The sequence below is a fragment of the Haliotis asinina genome, chromosome 15, assembly GCF_037392515.1.
Source record: "Haliotis asinina isolate JCU_RB_2024 chromosome 15, JCU_Hal_asi_v2, whole genome shotgun sequence".
NCBI classification, from domain to species: domain Eukaryota; kingdom Metazoa; phylum Mollusca; class Gastropoda; order Lepetellida; family Haliotidae; genus Haliotis; species Haliotis asinina.
Genome location: NC_090294.1, coordinates 15,869,931 through 15,892,757, shown reverse-complemented (window position 1 = coordinate 15,892,757; position 22,827 = coordinate 15,869,931). Strand labels below are relative to the sequence as shown.

Here is a 22,827-nt window from a genome sequence, read left to right as displayed (position 1 = left end):
CGAAATGTCCTAGCTATATTAATTGCCAGAATGTTGTTTTTTTTTAATGAGGTGAAAAACCTGAATATTTTCTACACATGTGTACGTAATCATGATGATATGGGGTCCAGATTATCTCAGACTGGACCGACTTATCTTCATTATCTGTTTTTGACTACATGACAGTCATTATTAAATATTTATACTCATGTAATGTCATTACCATTAAGAGGGGATCACAAGGAGATGATGATGGTGACTGTCACCATGATCAGATATTCATTACTCACAAATGTGATTGAGAAGAGAATTTTTTCTGTGTTTATTATTCCTTCAGTTCTACTTTGAGGTGCTCCAAACATTCATGGAGAGCTTGTCTAATATGCAGAATTCTGACTGGATGAAATCTCAATTTTTCATTTTTGGGCTTTTTTTATCCAAAATTGATACGGTGTTGTACTTGGTTTTGTTGTCAAAGGTAAAGCTTTTATGGGGTAGTCTGGTGTGTTAATTTTTTTGAAAACAATTGTTTGCCAGGAGTGCAGGAGGTTGGTTTTTTAATCACTTGACCTTGTCATACCAAAAGACATTAAAAGATGGTACGTGGTTTGTCTTCAAGGGGAAGAAGCTGGACTGGTTGGCTCTGAGCATGTGTACTAAATGCTGAGATGATTGCAGCTCCCATACTATAACATAGACTTAAATAATGGTAGCAAACTGGTTGGCTCTGATGAAGTGCACTGTGTCTGAGAGCATGTTAAAGAGTCATCGTAGTATCTTGTGGGTTACCATGAAAGATGACAGGTGCTGTTGATAAAAGAAATCTTAGCACTAATGTACTTGCAGTTTCCATACGATAACATAGACTCACGACAAACGTAGCAGACTGGTTGGCTCTGTGGTCAATATACTGAAATTGTCCAGTGACACATGGATTTCTCAGTTGTCTGCCTTTGATATTGTTTATTTCGAATTTAACAAGAGACACATTCCACCATCTAATGTGCATTTCCAATCTAGATGTATACATTGCAGTTAGCAGAATATGTCACTTTGATGCACTTAAAACCTACAATCGTGGGCTTGACTCCCCAAAATTCCAAAATTATGTTGCTAAGTTTGTCAACTACATAGAAATGCTGAAGTTTGAAATTTGTGAAAACGTATGACCTGGACTCATCTCACCACATCTAACTGACATACCAATTGCCATGATGTTACTGAAATACCATTCCAAGCAGCATTAATATATACCCACTTACTGTGTAGGATTGTCTGGTCGAGATTTGATTATTTACAGATCACCACCTTATAGCTGGAATATTGCTGGGTGTGGCATAAAACTAAACTCACTCACTGTAGGAGGCATTATGAGTAATACTTACCTCTAGTCTCTGTATTGTCATCTTTGAGCTTTGTCAAGTGACAAAACATTGAGTCCACAGGGCATTCCTTGTGTACAGAGCGAGGTAAGAAATGCTATCATTTTGTAACTATTCTACCAGTGGTGGGGTAAGTGTCCTTCACTCTGTTCGTCAAAGCCCCAGGTTCAGTTTGTCACAAAAGGTACAGTGTGTGAAGTGCATTCCTGGTGTCCCCTGTGGGATGCTGCTAAAACGTGTGTGCAGGAGGGGTCACAAGTTTTTTGATGCGCTAATGTAGAGAAAATAGTGACCAATACCAAAGGATTGATATTCAAGAACGATCATTCCCTTGTACATTTTACATGGCCCTCTCCAAAGACACATATCAGTTCTGTGATCAATATTTTTTATGGACCCTTCTCTCTGACCCCTGACCCCACAAGGGCTTTGTCAAGTGACAGGTGTCTAATATCTACTAATGTACTCCATGTTTCTTTAATAAAACATGCAAGGAGTTCAGGAGTCGCATTTTAACGGGATCTGAGTTTGTTATTCATCTGTCAACATTTATTCTGATGTTTCGAATGTGATAATTGTTAAATGAAACAATATTTTTTTCATTGTGGTCTTTTAGCTGGATTTCTTAATGCATGAAGGGCCCAATTTAAAGAAATGAAGCCTTCTTGCACCGGGTGCAACCTTAAGTATTCACCTTGTTGCACCTGCTACAAAGTGTAAGATTATTTATAATATTTGAGTTTTGGTATTGATGATTAGAACCTTATTAGAGCAAAATTATTCTTGGTCTGGTAAGATTGTTTTGTCTTTATATATTTCACAAGTTTCCGGTTACTTCATGGCGGATTCTCCATGCTTAAATCGAACCCTGCCATGGGACGATTGTATGTCTTTTGCAAAATGGTTTTATGAGAGTTTATTTTGAGGGGTAGGTTAACCTTGAAGGCAAGTCAGTTTGGTTGTTGCAGCTGAGTTTAATGTACTAGAAACACCCATTCACGAAGTATCTTGAATGAGTGACTATTTTCAATAAATAAATACCCTTAGTATATCATTATAAACACTGGTAATTTTACTGTAATTGGTTTTGTCATTGTGTGTAGGTAATTAACTATACCTTAGAAAATATGCTTTGTCAAAAGGTGCACTTAAGTATGACCTGGTGTTTTCTGTAGGTTGGTTATGGTTGTGCAATGATTCTATTCTGCAGCTGATTGCACTGTGAAAACAGATTCCCTGGAAGTCCTGACAACAAACTATATTTAGTTTGTGACAGTGTGCTTGTTGCAGTTGATCCTTTAGATCTGCTTTATTTTGCTGAGTGTCTGATATTGCCATGTCTGTATGTTTTGCTGAGGGGGTGTGGTATTGCCAAGTAGTGTCACTATCTGTATGTTTTGCTGAGAGTGTCTGATATTGCCAAGTAGGGTCACTATCTGTATGTTTTGCTGAGAGGGTGTGGTATTGCCAAGTAGTGTCACTATCTGTATGTTTTGCTGAGAGTGTCTGATATTGCCTAGTAGGGTCACTATCTATGTTTTGTCGAGAGTGTCTGATATTGCCTAGTAGGGACACTATCTGTGTTTTGTCAAGAGTGTCTGATATTGACCAGTAGGGTCATTATCTATGTTTTGCTGAGTGTCTGGTATTGACCAGTAGGGTCACTATCTGTATTTTGCCGAGAGTGTCTGATATTGCCCAGTAGGGTCAGCTCCAGTGTGTTTGCTGAGAGGGTGTGGTATTGCCTAGTCAGTGTCTGTATATTTTGCGTAGAGAAACTGGTATTGTTGTAGACAGTCAGCATCTTGCCTGTATATTTTGTTGAAATTGTCAGATACTGCTGTAAACAGGGTCTGTATATGTTGCTGAGAATGTCTAGTGTTGCTGTTGACAGTGTTAAAGGGGTGCCTGGTACTTCTGTACACCTTGGCAAAGACTGTATATGTTGCTGTGAGTGGCTGTGTCTGCAAATTTTCTTTCATATTTGTATTGTATGTAAATGGCAGTTGGCAGTGTTTTCGAACAGGGTAACTATGAATGCTTGTTCTTTTTGGTAGCTGTTGAAAGTCCCTGCATAATTAGTGCTGCTGTATGAATGTAATAACTAGACATGTGATACTGCTTTTTATTTGAGTGTCACCATGGTTACATCTTGAACCACACTATGTCATTGTTTATATGGTTACTGTGGCCTTAAACATTTTACCCCTGTATCTATCTATACAATAAATATCTACATATATTTTTGTGCAGTTCACCATCGTCTTGTACTGGTGAGTTACATTAACCATTATTTATTTTTTCTATGTAACTATGAAATGGTGTAGAACACAATATATTCAATCTTTTCTCAGTCAAATTACACTGTTAAAATATTTTTATTTTATCAAAAAGTCTTTCAGTTGCTCTTTACATGTGTATAATGAACATGGAAGCATCGGATTTGGGATGTCACAATTCACCAATGCATTGATACTATCAAACAATGCAATATACTATTCACACTTACCTTGATTGATTATGCCAACTTATATTCGAAGCCCACATTGTACCACCAAAGGGCCTATTCATATATATATATATTGGGTCTTTGGTAACCCATGTTTGTTGTATGTGCGAGTAACAAGATGAGGCGGTCAGACTCGCTGTCTTGTTGACATGTCATTGTATCCCATTTGTGCAGACTTATGCTCATGAAGTTCATCATAGGATTGTCTGGTCCAGATTTGATTGTTTACCGACCGCCACCAAACAGCTGGAATAGTGCTTAGTGTGGTGTAAAAATATACTTAGTCACTCACTCATCATTTATGAAATGAGGCATATATTTTTTACATAAAAGACCTCATATTCAAGAAGTTTCAAGTTCAAATATTGAACAAGATATTACATCTTGAACAAAGCATAGTGATATCCCTACATTGAGTATGCTACATGTTCATGTGACGCGAAGTCAGTGATATAGGAACTTCATGAATGCACACAATAATTGATTCAGGAAACTTGCTTCAGTCATGCTACTGTATCATTTAGTCACAGATTTTATATTCATCGCAGCCCCCATACTGCAATAGGAACAAGACTTATGCTTATAGTCCTTCCCAAACTGCCAAGCATGTCTGGGTATGTGGTGTTAGAGGCCTGGGTATGTGGTATTAGAGGCCTGGGTATGTGGTATTATGGATTGGTGAACTAGAAGCGTTGATGTCTGGTAGAATGTAATTATCACAAGAATAGATTCATTAGGATGTGTGGTGAGGCTTTGGGTTGTAGTTAACTTAAGAAGGCATTTTTCAAGCGCTTGTTTGCCTTGTCCAAGTTTACTATGTGCAAGTCTATTAATACTAGGGGCAGTGGGATAGTCTGATGAGCAAAGTGTTTACTTGTCATGCCAAAGGGACAGGATTGATTCCCAACTTGGGTGCAATGTGTGAGGCCCCTTTCTGGTGTCCCCCCACTGTGGTATTGCTGGAATATTGCTAAAGTCAGTGTAAATATTCACTCACTCACTGACTGTTTATACCTGGTATATCAACATGTTGTGTAATGACATTCATTAAGTCACTCACACTTTATTCGTAGAATGAACATATTAGGACATATCTTTGATGTACAAAACAGCATTCATTCACTAGTTTAAAGTTTAATCCAATGACTGTGTGACAGACTCAGTGGCTTAACTGTTTGGTAGAGACTCATAGGATTAATGACTTGTGTGTACATGTAGATTTCTTGTATTTGAGATTGAGAAGAAAGACACATCACAGAGTTTTTGTCTCACAACAAGGTTCATGTATTCACTACTCTTTTTCTTTCAGGCGTGGACAGTGTGTTTCAGCAATTGTGAGTTATAAACCATTTATTTTCCTCTGACTGTGAAAGAATGAAGGAAACCTTTTGAAATGATTACAACAGAGACTTGTGTAATGAATGAAGTCCATGAATGTTTGCTGTATATTTACAGACTGATCAAACCAAATGGTTTGAGTTTCAGTAGGATGATCAAACTCAAGGGGTAACTTCTTCCCTTGTCTTCCGGGTAGAATGTCGTGAGTATTTTTTAGCAAAACAGACAAACTAGACACTGAACCAAAGCATTATACTGTAGGGATCAATTCTTATGGTTTAAAAAATCAACAAGTCCAAAAAAAATTGTGATGACTTTGGATGATGACAATGCTAGTCGTCTCCCTTGAATTGTCTGTCGCGATTGCTTTCTGGCACTATCTCACAAGGGTCGAAAATCATTCGTAACTACTCGCCTCTTTCCATGACCTGCAAGAAAGTCACCAAGGCTTGGCGGAATGATGCGGGTAGTTATGAACGGGTCGAAAATATCGGAATGTCACAGTTTTCAAAGGCGCATCTGGGAGATAGAGGTGTATAGAGTACCTGGCATTTACTGAGAAATTTACGATGAATGAAAATGTCCAATGCCCCCTTACACTACGAGAATACTCCCAGATGATCTAAAATGAACCTAAATATTCAAATATTTTCGGCCCATACGAGGTGGATCAGATTGATAGGATCACTATTTATTGCTGTGATTGAAATCATGTCATGTTTTACAAGCCTAGAATGATTGTGTGTGATCTTACACTGTTGTTAATGCACATGCCAATAAATTATTTTTTTTAACTATGATCTGACTCTTTGTTTATCAGTCGCACCCAGCTTAAATTGTATGTATGTATGTATGTATGTATGTATGTATGTATGTATGTATGTATGTATGTATGTATGTATGTATGTATGCATGCATGCATGCATGTATGGAGTGCAGTGGAGACTACGACTCATTAATGAAGACAAACGCTATGAACGTTAAGTTATACCAAGATGTTCGAAAAACATGGCTGCTGGGTTGTATTCTTTTGCTGCGTGCTTTACTGCCCTTAGGTTCTGTCGACACAATCGATCTAGTTCCTCAATCTGAATCAAGCCAACTTTACTGACTGAGATTTGATAAATAATTCAAGTAGCTAGACCGTGGGAAATGCAAGTGGTTGGAGTTTTGCTAGTTACATGAATGACCTGTGTTCGATTCCCAGGAGGAACGGTTCGTAAAGCCCATTCACTGTCGCGGCCGAGCAGTTACTATGAACTGAGTGAACTGTACCATGGCCGGTCATAGTCGATTTTTCTGAAAAACATATCATTTCCTTTTCACGATGAGGGTACCAGGGAGACGTATCGTGTAAATACTCATGAAGATGGATAATCGTGTTGCAAAAAGTGCAAGTTGTGTTAGATGAATTAGATAGTCTCTGTGTGCATTTAGTTTACTAAACTGGTACTGGCGGTGTTAGTTTGTGCTTTCTTCAAATAGTGAAATAGTCCTGTACATTTTACACAGCGGCCTGACCCGGAGAGAATAATGTCTAAATGATTATCACATTCTCTGTAAAGCACAAATAAAGCGGTTATAATAACATTCGGCCTCGTGGTTTACGAATCCAAACGGGAGTGCCCAACCTGCACCCTCTTTTACCCCGGAAAATATTCTTCTGAAGAGCAGTTCCTCCTAATCTGTGGATTTCAGGATATATGTGCACGCCCTCTTCTCCAAAATCCTGGATCCTGGTGTTACAACGACGCCCACTCGTCACGTTAACTACCTGTGTTCGATTCCCCAGATACGTAAAATGTTTATATATATTGTATGGAAGCGATATATCGTTAACAGCATACGATTTTACCCCTCGGTGCAACGTGGGTACAATGTGTGAAGCCTATTTCTGGTGTCTCCCACCATGATATTGCTGGAGTATTGCTAAAAGCTAACAGCAAACTCACTTACTTGCAGCATATGTTATTTTTGGGATTACACGTTCTAGTTGTACATTTTAAGGTTACGTGTCATCGGACTAACACTAATCGCCTGAAGGCAACCATCTAATCTCCCTCATAGTTTGGGGTGTCTCGTATTAACTCAAATTTAGTTTTTTCGCTTGCACAAAGTCTTCCAGTTTACGAATGAATATGTTATATCCACATCAAGTTAAGAATAGGTATACAATGATAAACTTGTTAGATTAAAAAAATGCAAACACTCTTAAATCCATTGCAATATTCCTGAAACGTTCACACACACACACACACACACACACACACACACACACACACACACACACAAACAACACACACTTCATATAACTGTACTCTAGACCATGTGGAACCATATATATATATATATATATATATATATATATATATATGCTGTGCGTGCGTGCTTGCGTGCGTGCGTACGTGCGTGCGTGCGTGTCATCGTTATCTCTGGTTTAACATCGTTACCTGTGGTTTCCAGAGACGTGGTAGTCTTGGTTCACTCCGGTCATTCAATATTTGATAATCGTGCATCCGTTCTCAGTCCATCGGTGTCCACTTATTATATTTGCACGTGTTTCTAAGGTAATACATAATTGCTCAAATGATAATTTCTAAAACAATACAAGTTCAAAGAACACACTGTCCCTCTAACAGACTGACTTCCTTGTATTGCCCGCTTTTCAACACTAGCCTCTTTAAAGATGAAATTAGTATACATCCATGGGCTTAGCGTACAGTACAGTGGACGGTTGGGGACATCGCTTTATCGACTTTACGGTCGCGAGAAGTTGAAACACTAGTAACACGAAATTGAAAAACGACTACAGGAGACGATCTCGAGAGAGAGCGATGATACTGGACAGAAAAGTGCTATCAAGCACTCGAAAAACTATTGTTTTCAGGACTGGTGTTATTGCTTTATCGACTTCAATTAAGGCAGCCAGATGATGTAATAGGAAGAGAGAAAGAGATATCACGATGTGTGAAAGCGATGTTAGTTTGGGGCAATGCTTTATTGCCTTCTCAAATTCAGACGGTGGGGCACACTACTGCCTGAACGCTCATTTCCCTGGAACGCGTTCAGATCGCGTGTAACACGTATGTGAAATGGGTGTGCAACGCGTTTTAGTTCCGTGTCACACAGGTGTTGAACGCGTTCAGTCCCGTAATTTGTATTGTATCTTCGGTTCGTCTGTATATGGGCGGAGGGGTAGCGTAGTGTTTGAACCGTCCGCTCGTGACGCCGAAGACACAGGTTCGTTTCTCCAGATGGGTACAATGTTTGAAGCCCATTTTGGGTGTCCCCCGCCGTTATATTGCTGGAATAATGCTAAAAGCAGGGTACAACTGAACTCAGTCGCTCAATCTTCAAAGCCGTATGGCTGTGTAGTAATACACGCTGATATTAATACAATACGCCGTTTCTTTTCCGAAGCAGTATACCTACATATTAAAATGTTGTTAATATAGTCTGGTTCATAATTATTGAGAATTTTTCTTCTTACTTTGAGCTATCCTAACACCTCAACTGATTCACTGATACTTAAAACTAAGTAATGGTATAAGGGAGGTAACTCATCTTGGCCTACTGAGTATAGTACAATTAGAGTTACCTCCCCTGAATTTGTAGCAGACGTCATTTTCCTCAGCACTGTCAACAATGTCTGCTGAAGATAAAAGAAGGTTGATTTTTGAGTTGTGTAATCAAGGAATTGATGATGTAAATACATTGGCAGAGAGAACAGGAACTCCTCTTTCTACTGTGTATAGGATTAGGAAGAATTTTAAAGAGGGAAAGGATTTGGGGCACCAGAAAGGAGCAGGGAGACCCAGAAAATTGCTCTTCTCAGATCGCGTCCGGCTGGGAATTTTAGCGTCTAAAAAGCAAAGGGCAAGCATCTCCAACATCAGGTATGAAATGATAGAAAGGGGATTAACAGTTGTATCAAAATCTACAGTTAGAAGAAATTTGATTGATCTTGGATGGGAGAAAAAGACTGGAATTCCTTCTCCTCTCATGAAACAAGAACATAAAGACAGGCGTGTTGAGTGGTGTTTGGCACATGAAAACTTTGACTGGGAAAATGTGATTTTTACTGATGAAAGCTCAATATGGGTATATCCCAATAATGTGAAAATATGGACAAAGTCTGCGTCAGCACCGTTGTATCGACGACCTAAATACAGCCCAAAGTTTCATGTATGGGGAGGGATATCCTTATTAGGAACGACCCCGCTGTGTGTGTTTGAGGGAAATCTGACAAGTCAACGCTACACTAACATATTAGATAATTTTCTGCTTCCAAGTGCACATGTGTTTTATGGAAATGACTGGATTTTGCAGCAAGATAATGATCCTAAACACACCGCAAAACATGCCAAGCAGTGGTTTCAGGAGAAAAATGTGACTGCATTACCATTTCCTGCATATAGTCCTGACTTAAATCCCATTGAGAACATTTGGGGGATGATGAAGGAATGTGTGAATCAAAAGGGGTTGACAAAAATTGAAGACATGAAGAGAGAAGTGGTCCGATACTGGGACAGCATAACTCACGAGACACTAACCTCTCTGATAGGAAGTATGCCTACCCGTCTTAGACTGTGCCGTGAAGCTCAAGGAGACTTGATAAAATATTAAATTGTTACCTACACAACATGAAAAGGTCAGTTCACTTTCACAATACATTCAATTTTATCTGATTTGTTCTCGTTTAATAATATGAAATGCTTTAGCTATTCTCAATGATTTTGAACCATACTGTATTTTGAAGTTGCATGAATGAATGCATGGATTTTCCTAACTGGCATGAAACCTGTATACATGTACCTATTATTAATATCGTTATACTTTCTCAAAGCTGTATGAATGTTGGCTTCTGTACATTTATGTATCAGGTTTCACAAAAGCGAGCGTAGCTCCGAGACGACTGTCATACATTCACAGATGTTCGGCACTCCTTTCCCAAAGATCCCTGAGATTTGAGGCTATGATATTGCGAGAATGTTTAAATACTTGATTCAGTATCAATGTAAAGTATTTATCAAACGTTTTAGGATCACACAAGCGACTTCGTTAGAATAATTACTAATAGGACTCTGATCACAAAGTGGAGATGATATCTAAATGTATCACTCCAAGACTTGCCCATGCGTGTGTCTGTGTAGATTTCGCACTGCCGTTTGACGAGCATCTTGCAGAGTTTGCTCCCTTCCCTTCGTGATAACACTGAGTGGACCAGGAAGTGATCCTGACATAAAGGGGTTGTAGGTTACTCTTTAGTGATCTGTCAGCGGCTTAATTTGGTCTCTCTCTGTACTGTTGCATTTCAATAACTAATAGAAAAATCTTTCCTCGTTGTAGACGGGTATTTTACGAGGCACTTTAAAATCTGATATCACTGGCGAGACTTGAATTAAATTTGTTCAGGGCAAGATTGTCGTATGATATTGGAAAATGAGATTTAATATTCATTTGGATTATTCGTGGTAGCGGTGCTGTATTGAAGGACACGAGTAGACGAATCTGGGATACAGAGAGGTGCCGGGCTACACGACGTCCTGGTTCAACAGAAATCTTAGCGGTTTCTTATCAGACATTTTTATTGACATGATTTTTTCCATTGTGCCCTCATTGCGTCTGTTGAACCAACAAATCCCGGATAAGTCAGGTGTGTGCAATGGCGGCCCCATTTCAACAGAGCTATCAGTCAAATGTGATACTCTGTTTTTGATGAAGAGGAAGCATTATACACACGTTGGATGGCACAAAACTATGTTTACGTTTTCGATTTCAAGCTCAGAGATCATTGACCGAAGCGTGTACTCTCAGACTGCTCTGAGTGAGTGAGTGAGTGAGTTCAGTTTTACGCCGCTTTTAGCAATATTCCAGCAATATCACAGCGGGGACAGCAGAGATAGCCTTTACACATTGTTCCAATATGGGGAATCCAACTCTGGTCTTCGACATGAAAAGCGAACACTTCAACCACTAGGCTACCCCACCAGTCCCTTAAATGTTCTGAAGACGTATGGAAATGTTGAATGGTTAATTATGGTTGTCACCTGGTCCAACGGCAATTATCATAAATCTAATATACTCAACGGTGACATCGACAGGTGTTACCGGAATAGGGCTCGGTTGTGTAGTGTAGATGTTAATGCGTTCGCCCGTCACGCCAAAGACCAGGGTTCGATTCCCCACATGTTCCTCGCCTTGATATTGCTGTAATATTGCTAAAAACGGCGTAAAACTAAACCCACCCCGTCAGTATTATCGGAATAGGTACTATTTGTTGAGTCGGTTTTAAAACTATTATATCCTGACAACCCATTCCGACAAGGTACGCGGTGACACATGCCCACTAGGAGGCATCGCATAACACCGACCAAGGCGAATGTAGAGGGGTCAAGAAGCATATTTTTGGAATAGTGAGTGAGTTTAGTTTTATGCCATTTTTAGCAATATTCCAGCAACATCACAACGGGGACACCTGAAGTGGGCTTCGCACATTGTACCCATGTGGGGAACTGAACCGGTGTTCTCGCCGTAACAGCTGTAACCACTAGGCTACCACACCACTTCTATCTGGAATACGAATCGGATAACGACACTTCCCTTCACCAGACAATATTGAACCACTGGTTTGTATATAATGCGATTTGTCCACTACAGCTTTGTAAGAGATTAATCAACATCATTTACTACTGCGGAGCTTACAGTATATTTGTAAGCACGTCATGAGAACGAAATTCATAAATTTACGAAGCAAAAAGTTCAAACGACATCGTTAACTGGATTTGTTGTGGAATAAGTATGCTTGTCGTGGCGACCCGCCACTATTTCCCAAAATTTATTTTAAAAAATATTTAAAGAGTTGGTCCTTTAACGTTCAAAACTAACTGGATCTGTCAACGTGAAGTTTGAAAGCCAGTGTTTTGTTATATAGAGTGTTAACCATTGCACTTGAACAAAATAATGTCTCATCATGTTGTTTAATGTTTCATCATGTTGTTTGATGTTATAGTTCGCTAAGTACGCTCGGCTGGGCCTGAATCACACTGCACACAGTGGCACACAAAGCCTTTCGGAAATGTGTGTCAAATGAGCTATTACAGTACTCGCAGTGAGTAAGTTTCCCATATAAATGTTCACAGAACACGTCATAGCATTACTGAGCTGTGCAGGTGACACGCCTTCTATGGAGCAAGAATCGATGCCCTTGCCCACCTTCTAACACACTCAGGCCATGTGGAAAATCAATCAATGTTGTTTACTTTCAAATGATTAATTTTCAGGTTACCTTAACATGAAACAATGGATACAGGAACGAATGAGACCGATAAACGAATGCAACGGTGGAAAACACCGTGCTATCGTAGTGTACACACCTTTGACATATCACACCTGAACAAATTCTCCATTAAGTGACGAAGGCTGTGGGGAAGGGGAGAGTGGGAGGTGACGAATGGGGCGTCCCGGTGACGATACCTCGTCAGTTCCTTCTGGAATAAACACAGTACACCCTGCTTCAACCTTGAAGAGAGTCGTGTTTGCGAGAACAGACTAATAACAGGGCCTAACAGCAACTGGTCTCTACCAACAAAATGGTGTCGGTAATATTTGCACGTGAGCCGTGCGTTTATTGATCAGCCGAGGAGGTTTCTTCGTGGTGAAGAAAAGGAGCACCGTCAACAGCCGGGAAGTCCCCATCAGATAAATCTCCACACCAATTACTTCCCTTTGATACTGTTGCCTCTCCTTAACGTTAACTGCCAACGCCTGTTTGTCGAGTGTTATTCAAGCATTAGTGTCGTCTGCACGACTAGCGGCTGAAACTGCAGTGACGTAAATTGTCTTATACCTTCAACAATCACCAACGGAGGACATTGCCAGTGATTCCGAGCACACTGTTGCTGCGTCTGAGAGATCGATAGATCAATGTGATTGACCGGTCAGCAAGCCGATTCGACCACGAGAGCTGCGGAGGAACATGGGTGTGATTCTAAAACTCTGAAGAAACCTACCACGTATACTGAGTCAACAGGTGGTAGTTGTCTTATAGGTAAGTACCTATTGCCATTCTCCTATGTGTACAATCATGTCGTCCACGCGACAAATATCACCTTGCCTGAATCAGCTCGAGGCAAATTCGTGGCAATTAAACGCTCGTGTATATTAAGGTGTCAGTGTGTGAGACAATGACCAAGCACTTCATTTTCTTCCTTGCACCATGAGATTTCGCCGTGAATAAATGACGACAACTACCACGGTGATAGCTCAGCAGACGTAACTAACTACGAGGAGTATTATCAGCATGACTAGAGATTCGCAAACAATTTTGTCAGGGTCTAGTGATCGGGAAATTGATGGAATAAAAAGCAGTTGATACAAGGTATTGGAATACTAGAATAAGATCTCCAGGCTGTATCCGGTGTAGATGGTTGAGTTGACACATGCTGCAAAACAAATCAATATATTTTCCGTAATTAGTTTTTATGGGCTGAAAAAAACATAACCTAGTTAACTATCTGTCTTGGATAAGAGACACTGGTCCGGGCTATTCGTCATTGTCATCCGTCCGCTCTGTCCAATAGGGAAACACGGTAGATCACGTCCGATCATTAACCTGTTGCATCCTCGGGATGAAAGCTGAAAAACGAGCGAAATGGCTTTTAGAAAGCAAATCGGAGCATCCTTTCCACCCTGGTTTCAGCTGTGTGATTGCATTAACCTCTTTGGTTACACTTTTGCATTTCGTTACACTGCACATTAGCACTGGACGCCATTAGGACCTAGTGTCAGTTATTTCTCGTCGTAATTAAAGGGGTGTCGTCTGCGTCCAGTCATGATTCAGACTGTTTCAAGACTAGAATGGGGCAGTCCGGGGTTTGCTTCCATTCTTGATTCGCAATTTCTGCTGATTTGGGTCATGTTCTGTTCAGACTGTCTGTTGTCTGCTCCAGTCTTGATACAACGGACAGGAGTCTGTTTCAGTCTATAAACATGTTTTAAGTCTGCTTCTAGGACAGCTTCGGACAGGTCCGCGCCTTCTCCAGATTCTCTGTTCACATGACCGTTTGAAATAGGGATGTTTGACATCTGAGAGGAAGTAGGTACTGATCTCAAGAAAGAGCATATCATACATCTGAGAGCAGTGTTATACATGCACTCAATCGAGATCGTATCATACATCTGAGAGCTGTGTTATAAATACACTCAATCAGGCAGCTTTCGCACAATTCGAGGAGACAATCCCTCAATTAAACCAAACTTGTACATATCACAACTATTTCAGCACTACGTCCCAGCAATTATATTCTCCTAGCACACCCAGCAGTCATAATCACACTACCCACGCCCCGATGCTCCAACTAATTGCTGAAGGTTATCGACTAGGGCACCGTCTATATATACCATAGCCCAGGTGTTGTAACAGGACCACCCATTGATTTCCAACGATCAAAGCGACCTCTTGTTGACATATTTATACACCACTTCACGTGAACTTCTGCGTTAGATAGTCACTGAAATAAGTGATTTATGACTTAAAGGTGATACTAATTCTGGAATAAGGCAGACCAAGATACGTGTTTTTCGGCTGTGTGAGTGGGTGCAATATTTAACTAGTACGATAATTATCAGCTTGTATCAGCGTAGGTCAGGAGGAAGTAGGGGAAAGGCCTAAAGTTACACAAGTCGAAGGCGATTATCTCTTTGGTGAAACACATAGTCATGAAAAACTATTAATCAAAACTGAAGTGAGCAAATCCGTCCTGCTTGAAATTGAACAATGCTGTGCCGGAACTCCTTGGTTGACCCACGTGTGTATAAACAATAACATGTACATGGTGTTACAGCAGATGTCTTGTACTTTATGACAGCAGTAACTACGGGAATAGTCAAGGAGACATACTTAAAGCGTATTATTTACAATGACATAATGTATGGAATAACAATAGAGGAAATATTTTCCGTTAGTTTAGTTTTAGGCAAGTTTGAGAGTGACAAAACGGATTCAGTTCTAGTCGTAGATAACCGTGTCAGCTCTCAACTGGATTATTTCTTCAGTCACAATGAGTGCTTGTTTAGACAGCTTCCACTGTAGTAGTAGTAGTAGTAGTAGTAGTAGTAGTAGTAGTAGTAGTAGTAGTAGTAGTAGTAGTGGTAGTAGTATAGCAGCAGCAGCAGTGGTAGTAGTATCCAAAGTGTATCGTCAGAAATAATAGTACGTGGTGCTAGTGTTGGTTGTGATCTGGTGGTAGGGACGGCAGGTGTTGTAACAACATGTGGTGTTGTGTAGGGTGATTATTTGAAGTGACGTGCAGGAAGCAGACCTGTTTTAAATCTCACGTGCACAACAGGAACATCTAGGTTTTGGACACCATGTTTCGGTGTACGAATTTGTCAGGTCCCAGTTAGCGCACAGATGGTGATATTTAAAGGTGGCACATCACAGTCTCTAACCAATAGAAGCTGTGATCATGTTGCTTTATTAGCTTTACACGTATGCAGTGTTATTCAGATGCTTTCGTCCTCAGTATCCGGATGACTCGGTATGGTGATGCCTTCCGTACTGAGATTTACAAATTCAGATAGAAAAACAAACAGGCTTGCCGTTATTGATTTTGTGTCAAGATCGACTTCTGAAGCTTTCTTTGATTAATTGGAAATGCCCTTATTTGAACAGTCGATGCCTTTTTGAATAATCATATAGCAACTCGAGGTTGTAACTATATATGGTGTTGCCGTGAATAGGCCGAAAGGACAGAACCAAATTACAGGTTTATATATTGACAAGGGTACACTGTGTTTTGTATTCATACTTATAGGGTCAGGTGCTAAAATTCATATTGCATGGTCAATACTATGGGTGTTCATTGCATTTACAGTGCGTGGTCTTAAACTAAGGCGTGAAGGTGTAAATACAGTCAGATCGACTTGAATGAACATGCATTCTTGTTGCATGGCGTGACAATAATTCATGCTATCTTCTTGTATGGTCCGACTTTAAAACTAGGTATTCATGTAGTCACATTATATGGTCCAATATTAACGTATTCTTGAATTCTTATGTCAGGTTCGACGATACGGTATGCATCCATTCTTATGTGGCAGGACAATAAAGTATTCTTGCATTTCCATATGGTCCGACATATAGGTAGTCTTGCATTGTCATACATTCCGACAGTAAGGTATTCTTGCATTCTCATACGGCCCGACAATATGGTATTCTTGCATTCTCATACGGCCCGACAATATGGTATTCTTGCATTCTCATACGGCCCGACAATATGGTATTCTTGCATTCTCATATGGCCCAACGATAAGGCATTCTTGCATTCTCATATGGCCCAACGATAAGGCATTCTTACATTCTCATATGGTCCGACATATAGGTATGCATCTATTCTCGTGTGGTCCGACAGTAAGGTATTCTTGCATTTCCATATGGTCCTACATAAAGGTAGTCTTGCATTCTCATACGGCCCGACAATAAGGTATTCTTGCATTCTCATACGGCCCGACAATATGGTATTCTTGCATTCTCATACGGCCCGACAATAAGGTATTCTTGCATTCTCATACGGCCCGACAATAAGGTATTCTTGCATTCTCATACGGCCCGACAATATGGTATTCTTGCATTCTCATACGGCCCGACAATAAGGTATTCTTGCATTCTCATACGGCCCGACAATATGGTATTCTTGCATTCTCATATGGCCCAACGATAAGGCATTCTTACATTCTCATATGGTCCGACATATAGGTATGCATCTATTCTCGTGTGGTCCGACAGTTAGGTATTCTTGCATTCTTATATTCCCACAATAAGGTATTCTTGCATTCTTATATTCCCACAATAAGGTATTCTTGCATTCTTATATTCCCACAATAAGGTATTCTTGCATTCTCATACGGCCCGACAATATGGTATTCTTGCATTCTCATATGGCCCAACGATAAGGCATTCTTACATTCTCATATGGTCCGACATATAGGTATGCATCTATTCTCGTGTGGTCCGACAGTTAGGTATTCTTGCATTCTTATATTCCCACAATAAGGTATTCTTGCATTCTTATATTCCCACAATAAGGTATTCTTGCATTCTTATATTCCCACAATAAGGTATTCTTGCATTCTCATACGGCCCGACAATATGGTATTCTTGCATTCTCATATGGCCCAACGATAAGGCATTCTTACATTCTCATATGGTCCGACATATAGGTATGCATCTATTCTCGTGTGGTCCGACAGTTAGGTATTCTTGCATTCTTATATTCCCACAATAAGGTATTCTTGCATTCTTATATTCCCACAATAAGGTATTCTTGCATTCTTATATTCCCACAATAAGGTATTCTTGCATTCTTATATTCCCACAATAAGGTATTGCATTCTTATATTCCCACAATAAGGTATTCTTGCATTATTATATTCCCACAATAAGGTATTCTTGCATTCTTATATTCCGACAATAAGGTGTTCTTATTCTCAGGTCCGACATATAGGTCTTCCTGCATTCTCGTATCGTCCGACAGTAAATGATGCATCCATTCTTACGTGGTCCGACAAAAAGGCATGAATGCATTCTGATTACATATACCAACATCAAGGTGAGCATGGAGTCTTATTACATGGTCCGACAAAAGGCATGAATGCATTCTGATTACATTATCCAGTAATGAAGAGTTCATGTATTCTTTATTACGTCGTCCGACAAAAAGGTATGAATGCATTTACATTGTACATTAAAGATTGAAGAAGAGAAGGGCCTGACTGTAAGGAAAGCAGATATTCCTGCTGCAAACTTCCTGGTCTTTATGAACGTCAGATCGTATCCAGGTTAGGTCAAATCATTGTTCGTGTTTTATCAGCTCCATAACATTGCCCAGCGTCTCGGACATTTCACGTTAAGCGGGGATAGGTTATGTCTGTTTGTTTTTCAACACTGCATTCTGCAATATTTTCCAGATATATAGCTTCCGTATGTAAACAAAGGCAAGTGAACCAGACAATCCAAGGATCGATCTGCGAAACTTGCATACGATGACATGTATCAACCTCGTCAGCGAACCTGAACACCCCATCCAGTTAGTCGCCTCTAGAGAAGACGGCCCTTCAACGTTAAGCGAAGACACGGCTGTTACAACCGTCGTGACACAAAACTCACTCACTCGCTGACATTCACACACCCACATAGGGAGAGCATGCCGTTGCGTATGTATTATGTAATATGGTCTTACTGTTTGCTAAAAATGCCGTTATTTTAGAGGGGATTAAACAGATGAGGCATTCACTGCGTTACTAACTGGACTATACCTTTAGAGTATCCAAAAAGATCAATATTTGCATAACCTATACAACGTCATCAGCTGTTTTCAGGGGAATTCTGTGTTTTGTTACGGTTAAAAAATTGCCGTGAAAAAAGGTGTAAGAAATCCCCGCAGAACCAGCAAAATATAACACTGACAAGTCTAAGATTTTCAATAATTTTGTATTCAGCAAGAACAAAGGCAAAAATATACAGATTCACAAGAGAATTTTCATATACAATGCAAATGAGTCACATCTACAGTAGTGGGTCACAAATATAATGTCAACTAACCGAAGTCTTCATATGAGAGTGAGAAACGGTTATGCAGAATATAACACAGCGAGCGGTCAGGCAGCGGTTATGAAGATCAAGCGTTGACGGACTCAGGAAAAAACACATACGCCAGTACTCTGTGTGTATTTCCGTGTATTTCCAACAACGCGGGTAACTAGTCTTTATATATAAAGTCATTTCCTGAAAGTTCGGGCACATACGACCATCGCCGTCACCGGTAGAATGCTCTAGACCAGCCTCGTGTTTATCTCATAACATAATCAGAGGGAGGTAACTCTATAGGACTACCTTAAAGGCCTGCCGAAAAAATTCTGATACCACTGAACATTTATGATACGAAATGTGACCCGTAATAATTATCATTCAAAACACTAAGAGTTGTGACCCAATAATAATTATTACTTGATTAATAATACAATTTACAGAAAATAAACTCTCGTAACAATGTCAAGGTAGACTGATGCGACTGAGTGTGTAACGTAGCTGAATATAACGCCGCTGTTAGCAATATTTCATCAATATCACGACAGGGACACCAGAAATGGGATTCATACATTTTACCCATGTGGGTGATCGAACCGGGTCTTCGGCGTGACGAGCAAACGCTTTAGCAACTGGACTACCCCACCCCCCTTATGCGGACTAGACTATCACGAGGGCATTAAAAGAAGCAGCGTAAGTGTAATGTCTACTGTATTTCCAGAACAACTTGAGCACATTGTGTCTCTGTGCCAAGTCAGTGATACAAACATGGGGTTTAATACTTTCGGAGAATGGACATACTAGAGCAATGGAGACTTGTAGATATGAGGCTTAACATTTAGGGCACACATAGGCAGGTGCCCCTTTCCATGTCACCGTTAAGTAGAGAGAGGTAGAGTGATAGAATGAGTCTAGAAGAACGTCAGCAACTCCAGAAATGACCCAGAGAATCCACGACATGGAGTGGACCGACCGATGACTGACCGACCGATGACTTCCAAGAGAGAGTACAATCCTATCCATTTCCACAGAACCTTTGGCTATGAACAAAGTATCAGTTCGTTAGGCCCAAAAGGTTCTGACGTCTGACTGAACATGCAGTCATATCATGTCCTGTTTTATCTAGCTCTCTTAAGCTGAACTAGAAATGTTCTTCCAACAATTTGCGATTACAAACAACACTTACAACAACACTAAAGATTGTCCCATCAGCTGTAAAAGTTGCAGACTCCGTGCCCAAGATGCTGAAGGTGTCATCATGGTGGGTTATTATCATGCTAAGGACCAGACAATCAGCGAAGCGTATTATGTTGCACTTATCTGGCAATTACTGGATGAAATTCTGGCTATGACAGGAAACAGAAAATGCGTGCTTTTTCATCTCGGCTATGTACCAGTGCACCATCAAACACTGCCATGGCTACAGTTCACGAATGTTACTTTGAAGTCCTGATATTGGTGTGTCTGGGGACCATGTATAACGCTGTACCCGGGACCCATTTAGACTGGGACGTTGATGTCACAGTGCCTGTGGAAAACGTTTCCGAGAGGCAAGAGAATTACTCAGCAATATTCCAGCGGCGGTCTGTAAATAATCGAGCCTTGACCAGACGATACATTGATCAACTGCACGAGCATCGGTCTACGCAACTGAGATGCGATGTCATGTCAACCACGTCAGCGAGCCTGACCACGCGATCCCCCTCGTCGCTTCTTACTAATATCATTAGGACATGTCTTTGTTTGTGAAGATCAGAAAGTATTAATCACCTCGTTTAAATGTCGTGTTACATTATACGAACTGATTGCTTTTGTTGTTCAACGTCGCAAAGTATTCGAGCTGGGCGAAGTACATATGTAAGTCTGGACGAGACAATGCTTTACATGATAATTTGTGGACCGTCCATCTCCACCGAGATAAGCAATCAAACAGAGCCTGACCCTCCTATCCATTGATTAAGCGTATTTGCAGCACACTGATAGAGACCCCACTGGACCTAGTACGCCTGCCTCAGTGTTAATTATGTAACCTGAGAACACGCTGTACGTGTCTCAGTGAAGGTTGTATTACCTCACGCTATGTCATTCGCCCCTTCATATATATGTATATGAGAACATGGCATGCGTGTTAAGTGTAAATCGATCCTAGGGGCCCGGGAATACGTACATCATTCATTAGAGTGGTATTTACATGAATTAGAATTCATCGTGCTGAGTGATCTACCCTCAGTTGCTGGTGTTTTCCATTCCGTTTTTATGTTATGATTGTCCATATTCGTTTGATTTTACAGTTAGGAGCTAGTTTCAGTTCTCTGTCTGTGATAATCTGGTTATTTGACTTCCTCTGTCGATATGGGTTTTTTTAATTGAAAAATTGAATTACGTTACGGTGAATATGTAAGTTTCTAAAGTCACAATGACTGAAACTTTGCCGATGTGTCTCTTTTTCTCATCGCGCCGTTCGCAGTGTACTCTCTATTGAAGATTACAATGCTTTAGCCACTCTATTTACATTTCTGATATGATATAAGAGTTAAAAGCTGTGCGATCTATATTGACATGCTCCACCATTCGTGTTCGTTATGTTATCTGGTCTTTTCGTCCTAATGCTGTATTCTGTTTGGCACAACTGGGTGGCATTAGATTAATCTTCCAAACAGCTTCCGTCAACGGAATCAATGGATTATATTCACGTCCTGTAATGTGCATGTGTATTCCACATCATTATGCTATTCTGAAGTCTTCCATCACCCTAGGATCTCCTCTATATTCATCATCGTCGATGCCCTCCTCAGGGCAGGGAAGTCAAAGCTTTGTCGCAGGACCCTGGAACATGAAACATTTGTCCATCTGGATGGGCCATTATTATTCATTGCTCCGGGACCGGGGACATAGGGTACGTGCTTGGGTAATGTAATCCAGGGAGTGTTGAGTGCATCGCTACGCCGTCATTGCTGCTGTCACAGATGCAATCGTTACTGAGATACACTCAGGCGGAATAATAACTACGCATAAAATCCGGTAGTATAATTTGGACTCCAGGTTGTGATTCACCGAGATGCAGATTCTCTATTCTTGTCCTATTCGCATGTTGTTCACAAGTTGTGTTTGTTTGACATGGAAACTGCTTCTGTGCTGTCCTCACGTGATTGTCACTGCAGCGTATGTATGTCAGTAAGAATAGACTAAGTGTAATTTATGATTATTCTCTGTTTTTGTCTCCTATACTGTATCCGCTTCTCCGTTGCTCTTCACGTGTCTGAGTGAGCTGCGGACTCTGTTGCTCTGTACATACCTCAATGATCTGCAGCTTCTCTGTTGCTCTGCATGTATCTCAATGATCTGCAGCTTCTCTGTTGCTCTTCACGTGTCTCAGTGAGCTGCGGACTCTCTGTTGCTCTGCATGTATCTCAATGATCTGCAGCTTCTCTGTTGCTCTGCATGTATCTCAATGATCTGCAGCTTCACTGTTGCTCTTCACGTGTCTCAGTGAGCTGCGGACTCTCTGTTGCTCTGCATGTATCTCAATGATCTGCAGCCTCTCTGTTGCTCTTCACGAGTCTCAGTGATCTGCGGACTCTCTGTTGCTCTGTACGTATGTCAATGATCTGCAGCTTCACTGTTGCTCTTCACGTGTCTCAGTGATCTGCGGACTCTCTGTTGCTCTGTACGTATGTCAATGATCTGCAGCCTCTCTGTTGCTCTTCACGAGTCTCAGTGATCTGCGGACTCTCTGTTGCTCTGTACGTATGTCAATGATCTGCAGCCTCTCTGTTGCTCTTCACGAGTCTCAGTGATCTGCGGACTCTGTTGCTCTGTACGTATGTCAATGATCTGCAGCTTCACTGTTGCTCTTCACGTGTCTCAGTGATCTGCGGACTCTCTGTTGCTCTGTACGTATGTCAATGATCTGCAGCCTCTCTGTTGCTCTCCACGAGTCTCAGTGATCTGCGGACTCTCTTTTGCTCTGTACGTATGTCAATGATCTGCAGCCTCTCTGTTGCTCTTCACGAGTCTCAGTGATCTGCGGA

General features: G+C 40.7%; 1 protein-coding gene across 1 annotated transcript in view; it reads left to right on the top strand.

The window, feature by feature from the left end:
• Nucleotides 1–12,999: 12,999 nt before the first annotated feature.
• LOC137266430 (uncharacterized) overlaps nt 13,000–22,827 on the top strand; it is a 46,793-nt gene continuing 36,965 nt past the window's right edge. Inside the window, exon 1 of the mRNA XM_067801923.1 lies at nt 13,000–13,258. The gene's annotated coding sequence lies outside the window, so the exon portion shown is untranslated. The remainder of the gene's footprint in view (nt 13,259–22,827) is intronic.